The sequence below is a fragment of the Oncorhynchus gorbuscha genome, linkage group LG14 (assembly GCF_021184085.1).
Source record: "Oncorhynchus gorbuscha isolate QuinsamMale2020 ecotype Even-year linkage group LG14, OgorEven_v1.0, whole genome shotgun sequence".
NCBI lineage: Eukaryota > Metazoa > Chordata > Actinopteri > Salmoniformes > Salmonidae > Oncorhynchus > Oncorhynchus gorbuscha.
Genome location: NC_060186.1, coordinates 58118116 through 58129252, shown reverse-complemented (window position 1 = coordinate 58129252; position 11137 = coordinate 58118116).

Below are 11137 nucleotides of genomic sequence, written 5' to 3'. Positions count from 1 at the left end.
ACAAAAGTTTATCTCAATACTTTGTTATATACCCTTTGTTGGCAATGACAGAGGTCAAACGTTTTCTGTAAGTCTTCACAAGGTTTTCACACACTGTTGCTGGTATTTTGGCCCATTCCTCCATTCAGATCTCCTCTAGAGCAGTGATGTTTTGGGGCTGTTGCTGGGCAACACAGACTTTCAACTCCCTCCAAATATTCTCTATGGGGTTGAGATCTGGAGACTGGCTAGGCAACTTAAGGACCTTGAAATGCTTCGTACGAAGCCATTCCTTCGTTGCCCGGGCGGTGTGTTTGGGATCATTGTCATGCTGAAAGACCCAGCCACGGAAGGAGGTTTTCACTCAAAATCTCACGATACATGGCCCCATTCATTCTTTCCTTTACACGGATCAGTCGTCCTGGTCCCTTTGCAGAAAAACAGCCCCAAAGCATGATGTTTCCACCCCCATGCTTCACAGTAGGTATGGTGTTCTTTGGATGCAACTCAGCTTACTTTGGACGACGAGTTGAGTTTTTACCAAAAAGTTATATTTTGGTTTCATCTGACCATATGACATTCTCCCCATCTTCTTCTGGATCATCCAAATGCTCTCTAGCAAACGTCAGACGGGCCTGGACATGTACTGGCTTAAGCAGGGGGACACGTCTGGCACTGCAGGATTTAAGTCCCTGGCGGCGTAGTGTGTTACTGATGGTAGGCTTTGTTACTTTGGTCCCAGCTCTCTGCAGGTCATTCACTAGGTCCCCCTGTGTGGATCTGGGATTTTTGCTCACCGTTCTTGTGATCATTTTGACCCCACGGGGTGAGATCTTGTGTGGAGCCCCAGATCGAGGGAGATTATCAGTGGTCTTGTATGTCTTCCATTTCCTAATAATTGCCCCCACAGTTGATTTCTTCAAACCAAGCTGCTTACCTATTGCAGATTCAGTCTTCCCTGCCTGGTGCAGGTCTACAATTTTGTTTCTGGTGTCCTTTGACATCTCTTTGGTCTTGGTCATAGTGAAGTTTGGAGTGTGACTGTAATAAATTCATGAAAAAATCCTACCATGTGATTTTTCTGGATTTTTTTTTCTAATTTTGTCTGTCATAATTGAAGTGTACCTATGATGAAAATTACAGGCCTCTCTCGTCTTTTTAAGTGGGAGACCTTGCACAATTGGTGGCTGACTAAATACTTTTTTGCCCCACTGTATAAATGCAGAGGTTGCGCCACAGTGTAAATATTTCTGCCACCCACAAACAGGAAAACGGTTCCAAATAAATGACATTATTATGAGCTCCACCACCCATGTCATCTACATGATTAAATGTCTACATGGGCTGTATTATGTAGGTAAAACCTCTCATTCTCTTAAACAGAGAATTAGTGAGCATAACATTTAAATCAGGAAAAATGACAGGGATTATCCAGTCATAGAAGATTTTAATTCCCAAAAACATGACATTTCTACCTTTATATTTTGTGGCATAGAGAAAGTTAAGATCAGACAGGGGAGGTGATATAAATAATGCTCTGAGCAAAATATATACGTATATATTTTTTTTTCACCCTCCAGACATTATTTCCTAAATGTCTTAATGATGAAATGTAGATGTATGTTATGTTGTGAATGTGGGTTAGGGTTAGATTACAATTACAGATTACAATGATGTTTTTCTTGCTCTGTACCCAATGTGGTTTACAGACGTGTTTAATACGTTTCATATACACACTTTATTCGAATATTTATGAAATGCACATTGTTATATTTGGTAACACTTATTTTCCCTCGACTCCAACCCCATTCAATGTGTTGAACGGATGTGGGTGGATCTATGTCTACATAAGGGTGCAGTGGCGGTCAGTGCCGTTTATGATTTATTTTCATGAGCATTGCGTTTCTATTACAACATGTTGGATGACAGTTATTCATATTCCATTCACCCAGTTCAATGTAACATCAATAGGTTTAGGTTACTACATGATACTCAAATGTTGCTTATACCCATCATGATGTTGTTACAACCTAGCCTATGAATGAAAGTTTACAACATAGGTGCACACAGGTAGAGAGAAATTTGAGATGACAGACAGTGACACATTCAATACCGCCTTGCACACTCTTGCTTGCATCAGCCTTATCTAGTGTGTAATCATTAATCCAACAGTTGCAATCAAGAGTTTCTATTGGACAAATTCAGCTATTTTATCCCCTTTTTGTTTGCTTCCATTTATGAAACATTTTTAATCGGTGGGAATGCATACACCCCTGATCACGCATAAACACAGTTCACTTTCATAGCAGCCACATTATATTCATTCTAGCCTCTTTGCACTCTCCTCCCCTCACCTTTTCCCTTCGTTTGTGGACTTCAATGAACAACACATCAGCTGCATGTGGCCAAGCAAAAAAACCTTTCCAAACCATGTCATAACCGCTACACACAGCCTACATCATTGTCCCCATATTCGCTAAAGTAATGTCCTAGTCAACATAGCTAAGCTACAATCATGCAGTAATGTTACAGTGAATAGTGTATAGTCAGCAAGTAGTTACCCTAGGCCCTAGTAGCAATAAATTAATAAAACCAAAAGCTTATCTTGACTTGGAAGAGTTCCAGTGTTGTGTTGGATAGCCAGCTAGCTAACATAGCATGACTCTGTTTGAGCCGGGTGTTTGAGTAACTAAACTAGCCAGCTTAGTAAGTGAAACTGAAAGTGAAGAAAAATGACACTCTCTTGCTTCGCCTTCATTTTTGAATAAATTAAACTATTGTCTTTCTCTCTCTTTGAGTCAAATACTCACGTAATTTTATGCACTGCAGTGCTAGCTAGTGGTAGCTTATGCTTTCAGTACTAGATTCATTCTCTGATCCTTTGATTGGGTAGACAACATGTCAGTTCATGCTGCAAGAGCTCTGATAGGTTGGAGGACGTCCTCCGAAAGTTGTCATAATTACTGTGTTACTAAGTCTATAGAAGGGGGTGAGAACCAAGAGCCTCCTAGGTTTTGTATTGAAGTCAATGTAGCAAGAGGAGGATGGAGGCTAGCTGTCCTCCGGCTACACCAAGGTGCTACCTTACAGGTTGCTGTTTTGAGGCTACTCTAGACCTTCATTGCAAAACAGTGTGTTTTAATAAATTATTTGGTGATGTGAATATATTTAGTATAGTTTTATCTAGAAAGGATAACTTCTTCAATGATTTACAATTTACATTTTTATGAAATTCACTGAGGAGGATGATCCTCCCCTTCCGCCTCTGAGGAGCCTTCACTGTAAGGGTGATAATTTAAAAAAAACTCTGACGAAGGCCTTGAGGCCGATACGTAAAGCTTATTAAAAGCAGTGATACTAGCAAGAGCAGTGTGTTGTTTCTTCTTTTTTTCTTATCTTATTCAAATGTTACCATGCACCTGCAACAAAAGATAGCTCAGATGTGCAAGTGCCTTTTGAATTAGATTATATTTACACTACTGTTCAAAAGTTTGGGATCACTTAGAAATGTCCTTGTTTTTGAAAGAAAATACATTTTTTTTTGTCCATTAAAATAACATCACATTGATCAGAAATACAGTGCAGACATTGTTAATGTTGTAAATGACTATTGTAGCTGGAAACAGCTGATTTTGTTATGGAATATCTACACAGGAGTACAGAGGCCTATTATCAGCAACCATCCCTCCTGTGTTCCAATAGCACGTTGTGTTAACTAATCCAATTTCATCATTTTAAAAGGCTAGTTGATCATTAGAAAACCCTTTTGCAATTATGTTAGCACAGCTGAAAAATGTGTTGATTAAAGAAGCAATAAAACTGGCCTTTAGACTAGTTGAGAGCTGGAGCATCAGCATTTGTGGGTTCAATTACAGGCTCAAAATGGCCAGAAACAAAGAACTTCCTCCTGAAACTCGTCAGTCCTATTCTTGTTCTGAGAAATGAAGGCTATTCCATGAGAGAAATCCCCAAAAAACTGAAGATCCCATACAACTCTGTGTACTACTCTCTTCACAGAACAGCACAAACTGTCATGCAGGTGAAAGAGGACCCAAAAGCGACTTAACAGAAACAGAGTTTATTTAAGTCCAAAACGGAATAACAGAAATCCTCTAGACTTGTAGAGGGGAAACAACTGGAGAAGCGGCCACAGACTGCAGGTCGCTTCGGGTAGGCGCAGGCCGTAGTCGACAGAGACACCTGCTCACACGCAGCATCTGATGAAGGCAAAAAACACGACAGGACAGGGCGATACACAATCACGGCAAAAACACGACAGGACAGGGCGAAACGCAATCACAGCATGGTGAATACAATACAAGGAACCGACGGGACAGGAACGGATCACAAAGGAATAAATAGGGACTCTAATCAGGGGAAAGGATCGGGAACAGGTGTGGGAAGACTAAATGATGATTAGGGGAATAGGAACAGCTGGGAGCAGGAACGGAACGATAGAGAGAAGAGAGAGCGAGAGAGTGAGAGAGGGAGGGGGAGAGAGAGGGATAGAAGGAGGGAAAGAACCAAATAAGACCAGCAGAGGGAAACGAATAGCATGGGGAGCACAGGGACAAGACATGATAATAAATGACAAACATGACAGTACCCCCCCACTCACCGAGCGCCTCCTGGCGCACTCGAGGAGGAATCCTGGCGGCAACGGAGGAAATCATCGATGAGTGAACGGTCCAGCACGTCCCGAGACGGAACCCAACTCCTCTCCTCAGGACCGTAACCCTCCCAATCCACTAGGTATTGGTGACCCCGTCCCCGAGAACGCATGTCCATGATCTTATGTACCTTGTAAATAGGTGCGCTCTCGACAAGGACGGGAGGGGGAGGGAAGACGAACGGGGGTGCGAAGAAAGGGCTTAACACAGGAGACATGGAAGACAGGATGGACGCGACGAAGATGTCGCGGAAGAAGCAGTCGCACAGCGACAGGATTGACGACCTGGGAGACACGGAACGGACCAATGAACCGCGGAGTCAACTTACGAGAAGCTGTCGTAAGAGGAAGGTTGCGAGTGGAAAGCCACACTCTCTGGCCGCAACAATACCTTGGACTCTTAATCCTGCGTTTATTGGCGGCTCTCACCGTCTGTGCCCTGTAACGGCAAAGTGCAGACCTCACCCTCCTCCAGGTGCGCTCACAACGTTGGACAAACGCTTGAGCGGAGGGAACGCTGGACTCGGCAAGCTGGGATGAGAACAGAGGAGGCTGGTAACCCAGACTACTCTGAAACGGAGATAACCCGGTAGCAGACGAAGGAAGCGAATTGTGAGCGTATTCTGCCCAGGGGAGCTGTTCTGCCCAAGACGCAGGGTTTCTGAAAGAAAGGCTGCGTAGTATGCGACCAATCGTCTGATTGGCCCTCTCTGCTTGACCGTTAGACTGGGGATGAAACCCGGAAGAGAGACTGACGGACGCACCAATCAAACGACAGAACTCCCTCCAAAACTGTGACGTGAATTGCGGGCCTCTGTCTGAAACGGCGTCTAACGGGAGGCCATGAATTCTGAATACATTCTCAATAATGATTTGTGCCGTCTCCTTAGCGGAAGGAAGTTTAGCGAGGGGAATGAAATGTGCCGCCTTAGAGAACCTATCGACAACCGTCAGAATCACAGTCTTCCCCGCAGACAAAGGCAGACCGGTAATGAAGTCTAAGGCAATGTGAGACCATGGTCGAGAAGGAATGGGGAGCGGTCTGAGACGACCGGCAGGAGGAGAGTTACCCGACTTAGTCTGCGCGCAGTCCGAACAAGCAGCCACGAAACGGCGCGTGTCACGCTCCTGAGTCGGCCACCAAAAGCGCTGGCGAATAGACGCAAGAGTGCCTCGAACACCGGGATGACCAGCTAACTTGGCAGAGTGAGCCCACTGAAGAACAGCCAGACGAGTGGAAACAGGAACGAAAAGGAGGTTACTAGGACAAGCGCGCGGCGACGCAGTGTGCGTGAGTGCTTGCTTAACCTGTCTTTCAATTCCCCAGACTGTTAACCCGACAACACGCCCATAAGGAAGAATCCCCTCGGGATCAGTAGAAGCCACAGAAGAACTAAACAGACGGGATAAGGCATCAGGCTTGGTGTTCTTGCTACCCGGACGGTAAGAAATCACAAACTCGAAACGAGCGAAAAACAACGCCCAACGAGCTTGACGGGCATTAAGTCGTTTGGCAGAACGGATGTACTCAAGGTTCTTATGGTCTGTCCAAACGACAAAAGGAACGGTCGCCCCCTCCAACCACTGTCGCCATTCGCCTAGGGCTAAGCGGATGGCGAGCAGTTCACGGTTACCCACATCATAGTTGCGCTCAGATGGCGACAGGCGATGAGAAAAATAAGCGCAAGGATGAACCTTATCGTCAGACTGGAAGCGCTGGGATAGGATGGCTCCCACGCCTACCTCTGAAGCGTCAACCTCGACAATGAATTGTCTAGTGACGTCAGGAGTAACGAGGATAGGAGCGGACGTAAAACGTTCTTTTAGAAGATCAAAAGCTCCTGGGCGGAACCGGACCACTTAAAACATGTCTTGACAGAAGTAAGAGCTGTGAGAGGGGCAGCAACTTGACCGAAATTACGAATGAAACGCCGATAGAAATTAGCGAAACCTAAAAAGCGCTGCAACTCGACACGTGACCTTGGAACGGGCCAATCACTGACAGCTTGGACCTTAGCGGAATCCATCTGAATGCCTTCAGCGGAAATAACGGAACCGAGAAAAGTAACGGAGGAGACATGAAAAGAGCACTTCTCAGCCTTTACGTAGAGACAATTCTCTAAAAGGCGCTGTAGAACACGTCGAACGTGCTGAACATGAATCTCGAGTGACGGAGAAAAAATCAGGATATCGTCAAGATAGACAAAAACAAAAATGTTCAGCATGTCTCTCAGAACATCATTAACTAATGCCTGAAAAACAGCTGGCGCATTGGCGAGACCGAACGGCAGAACCCGGTACTCAAAATGCCCTAACGGAGTGTTAAACGCCGTTTTCCACTCGTCCCCCTCTCTGATGCGCACGAGATGGTAAGCGTTACGAAGGTCCAACTTAGTAAAGCACCTGGCTCCCTGCAGAATCTCGAAGGCTGATGACATAAGGGGAAGCGGATAACGATTCTTAACCGTTATGTCATTCAGCCCTCGATAATCCACGCAGGGGCGCAGAGTACCGTCCTTCTTTTTAACAAAAAAGAACCCCGCCCCGGCCGGAGAAGAAGAAGGCACTATGGTACCGGCGTCAAGAGACACAGACAAATAATCCTCGAGAGCCTTACGTTCGGGAGCCGACAGAGAGTATAGTCTACCTCGAGGAGGAGTGGTCCCCGGAAGGAGATCAATACTACAATCATACGACCGGTGAGGAGGAAGGGAGTTGGCTCGGGACCGACTGAAGACCGTGCGCAGATCATGATATTCCTCCGGCACTCCTGTCAAATCGCCAGGTTCCTCCTGAGAAGTAGGGACAGAAGAAATGGGAGGGATGGCAGACATTAAACACTTCACATGACAAGAAACGTTCCAGGATAGGATAGAATTACTAGACCAATTAATAGAAGGATTATGACATACAAGCCAGGGATGACCCAAAACAACAGGTGTAAACGGTGAACGGAAAATCAAAAAAGAAATAGTCTCACTGTGGTTACCAGATACTGTGAGAGTTAAAGGTAGTGTCTCAAATTTGATACTGGGAAGATGACTACCATCTAAGGCAAACATGGGCGTAGGCCTGTCTAACGGTCTGAAAGGAATGTTATGTTTCCGAGCCCATGCTTCGTCCATGAAACAACCCTCAGCCCCAGAGTCAATCAAAGCACTGCATGTAGCACCCGAACCGGTCCAGCGTAGATGGACCGACATAGTAGTACAAGATCTAGATGAAGGGACCTGAGTAGTAGCGCTCACCAGTAGCCCTCCGCTTACTGATGGGCTCTGGCCTCTTACTGGACATGAATTAACAAAATGTCCAGCAACTCCGCAATAGAGGCACAGGCGGTTGGTGATCCTCCGTTCCCTCTCCTTCTTCGAGATGCGAATCCCTCCCAGCTGCATGGGCTCAGTCTCAAAGCCAGAGGAGGGAGATGGTTGCGATGCGGAGCAGGGAAACACCGTTGATGCGAGCTCTCTTCCACGAGCCCGGTGACGAAGATCTACCCGTCGTTCTATGCGGATGGCGAGAGCAATCAAAGAGTCCACATCTGAAGGAACCTCCCGGGAGAGAATCTCATCCTTAACCACTGCGTGGAGTCCCTCCAGAAAACGAGCGAGCAGCGCCGGCTCGTTCCACTCACTAGAGGCAGCAAGAGTGCGAAACTCAATGGAATAATCCGTTATGGACCGTTCACCTTGGCATAAGGAAGCCAGGGCCCTAGAAGCCTCCCCACCAAAAACTGAACGGTCAAAAACCCGAATCATCTCCTCTTTAAAGTTCTGGAATTTGTTAGAGCAATCAGCCCTTGCCTCCCAGATAGCTGTGCCCCATTCTCGAGCCCGGCCAGTAAGGAGTGAAATGACGTAAGCAACCCGAGCTCTCTCTCTAGAGTATGTGTGGGGTTGGAGAGAGAACACAATCTCACACTGCGTGAGAAAGGAGCGGCACTCAGTGGGCTGGCCGGAGTAGCAAGGTGGGTTATTAACCCTAGGTTCTGGAGGCTCGGCAGGCCAGGAAGTAACAGGTGGCACGAGACGTAGACTCTGGAACTGTCCAGAGAGGTCGGAAACCTGAGCGGCCAGGTTCTCCACGGCATGGCGAGCAGCGGACAATTCCTGCTCGTGTCTGCCGAGCATGGCTCCTTGGATCTCGACGGCAGTGTAACGAGCGTCTGAAGTCGCTGGGTCCATTCCTTGGTCGGTTCCTTCTGTCATGCAGGTGAAAGAGGACCCAAAAGCGACTTAACAGAAACAGAGTTTATTTAAGTCCAAAACGGAATAACAGAAATCCTCTAGACTTGTAGAGGGGAAACAACTGGAGAAGCGGCCACAGACTGCAGGTCGCTTCGGGTAGGCGCAGGCCGTAGTCGACAGAGACACCTGCTCACACGCAGCATCTGATGAAGGCAAAAAACACGACAGGACAGGGCGATACACAATCACGGCAAAAACACGACAGGACAGGGCGAAACGCAATCACAGCATGGTGAATACAATACAAGGAACCGACGGGACAGGAACGGATCACAAAGGAATAAATAGGGACTCTAATCAGGGGAAAGGATCGGGAACAGGTGTGGGAAGACTAAATGATGATTAGGGGAATAGGAACAGCTGGGAGCAGGAACGGAACGATAGAGAGAAGAGAGAGCGAGAGAGTGAGAGAGGGAGGGGGAGAGAGAGGGATAGAAGGAGGGAAAGAACCAAATAAGACCAGCAGAGGGAAACGAATAGCATGGGGAGCACAGGGACAAGACATGATAATAAATGACAAACATGACACAAACTGGCTCTGTCCAGAATAGATAGAGGAGTGGGAGGCCCCGGTGCACAAATAGCAAGTGGACAATTACATTAGAGTGTCTACTTTTGAGAAACAGATTCCTCACAAGTCCTCAAATGGCAGCTTCATTAAATAGTACTCGCAAAACACCAGTCTCAATGTCAACAGTAAAGAGGTGACTCTGGGATGCTGGCCTTCTAGTCAGAGTTGCAAAGAAAAAAACATATCTCAGACTGGCTAATAAAAATAAAAGATGAAGATGGGCAAAAGAACACAGACACTGGACAGAGGAAGATTGGAAGAAAGTATTATGGACAGATGAATCTGAGGTGTTCGGATCACAAAGAAGAACATTCGTGAGACGCAGAAAAAATGAAAAGATGCTGGAGGAGTGCTTGACGCCATCTGTCAAGCATGGTGGATGTGACATGATGGTCTGGGGGTGGTAAAGTGGGAGATTTGTACGGGGTAAAAGGGATCTTGAAGAAGGACGGCTATCACTCCATTTTGCAACGCCATGTGTAATAGTTTAACTTTAGTCCATCCCCTCGCCCCTACCCGGGCTTGAACCAGGGACCCTCTGCACACATAGACAACTGACACCCATGAAGCATCGTTACCCATCGCTCCACAGAAGCTGCAGCCCCTGCAGTGCAAGGAGAACAACTATATCAAGGTCTCAGAGCGAGTGACGTCACCGATTGAAACTCTATTAGCGCGCACCTCCGCTAACTAGCTAGCCATTTCACATCGGTTACACATGCCGTACCTTGAGGACGGCGCTTAATTGGAGCCAATTTCCTCCTACAACAGGACAATGACCCAAGCATAGCTCCAAACTATACAATAACTATTTAGGGAAGAAGCAGACAGCTGATATTCTGTCTATAATGGAGTGGCCAGCAGAGTCACCAGATCTCGACCCTATTGAGCTTTTGTGGGAGCAGCTTGACCGTATGTTATGTAAGAAGTGCCCATCAAGCCAATCCAACTTGTGGGAGGTGCTTCAGGAAGCATGGGGTGAAGTCTCTTCAGATTACCTCAACAAATTTACAACTAGAATGCCAAAGGTCTGCAAGGCTGCAATTGCTGCAGATGGAGGATACTTTGACGAAAGCAAAGTTTGAAGGACACAATTATTATTTCAATTAAAAATCTTTTTTTTCTACATTTACATTTACATTTAAGTCATTTAGTCAACGTCTTAACTATATTTCCTATTAATTCTGCAACTAATTTCATGTACGTTTCCATGGAAAACAAGGGCATTTCTAAGTGACCCCAAACTTTTGAACAGTAGTATATATTTTTTAAGTGTTAAATAACTACATTTACCATGTCTCTCCCAGTATTCTTTATCTTTATTTTTTTCAAGTAGTAATATTACAGTGAAATTTGATGAACCTTGTGTAAAAAAGAAATCTGTCAAAATGGCTGCCAAACATATTTTGAGATGTGTGCCGCTGGTAGATCAATAATCCATTGGCATGAATACTGCAAAGCATAACATGCCCATATTATGCCAGCTCCAATACACAGTATGTTATGCTTTGCAATGTTAATAATAATGGATTATTGATCTACTTGTAGTACACGAAGTGTTTACCATCCATTTTTACGGCATTAAAATGTAATTAGAATTCCTCAAATTTCACTATAATAGGACAAAACAAGTATGTATCTACTAGTGGCACATGTCACAAAACATCTTTA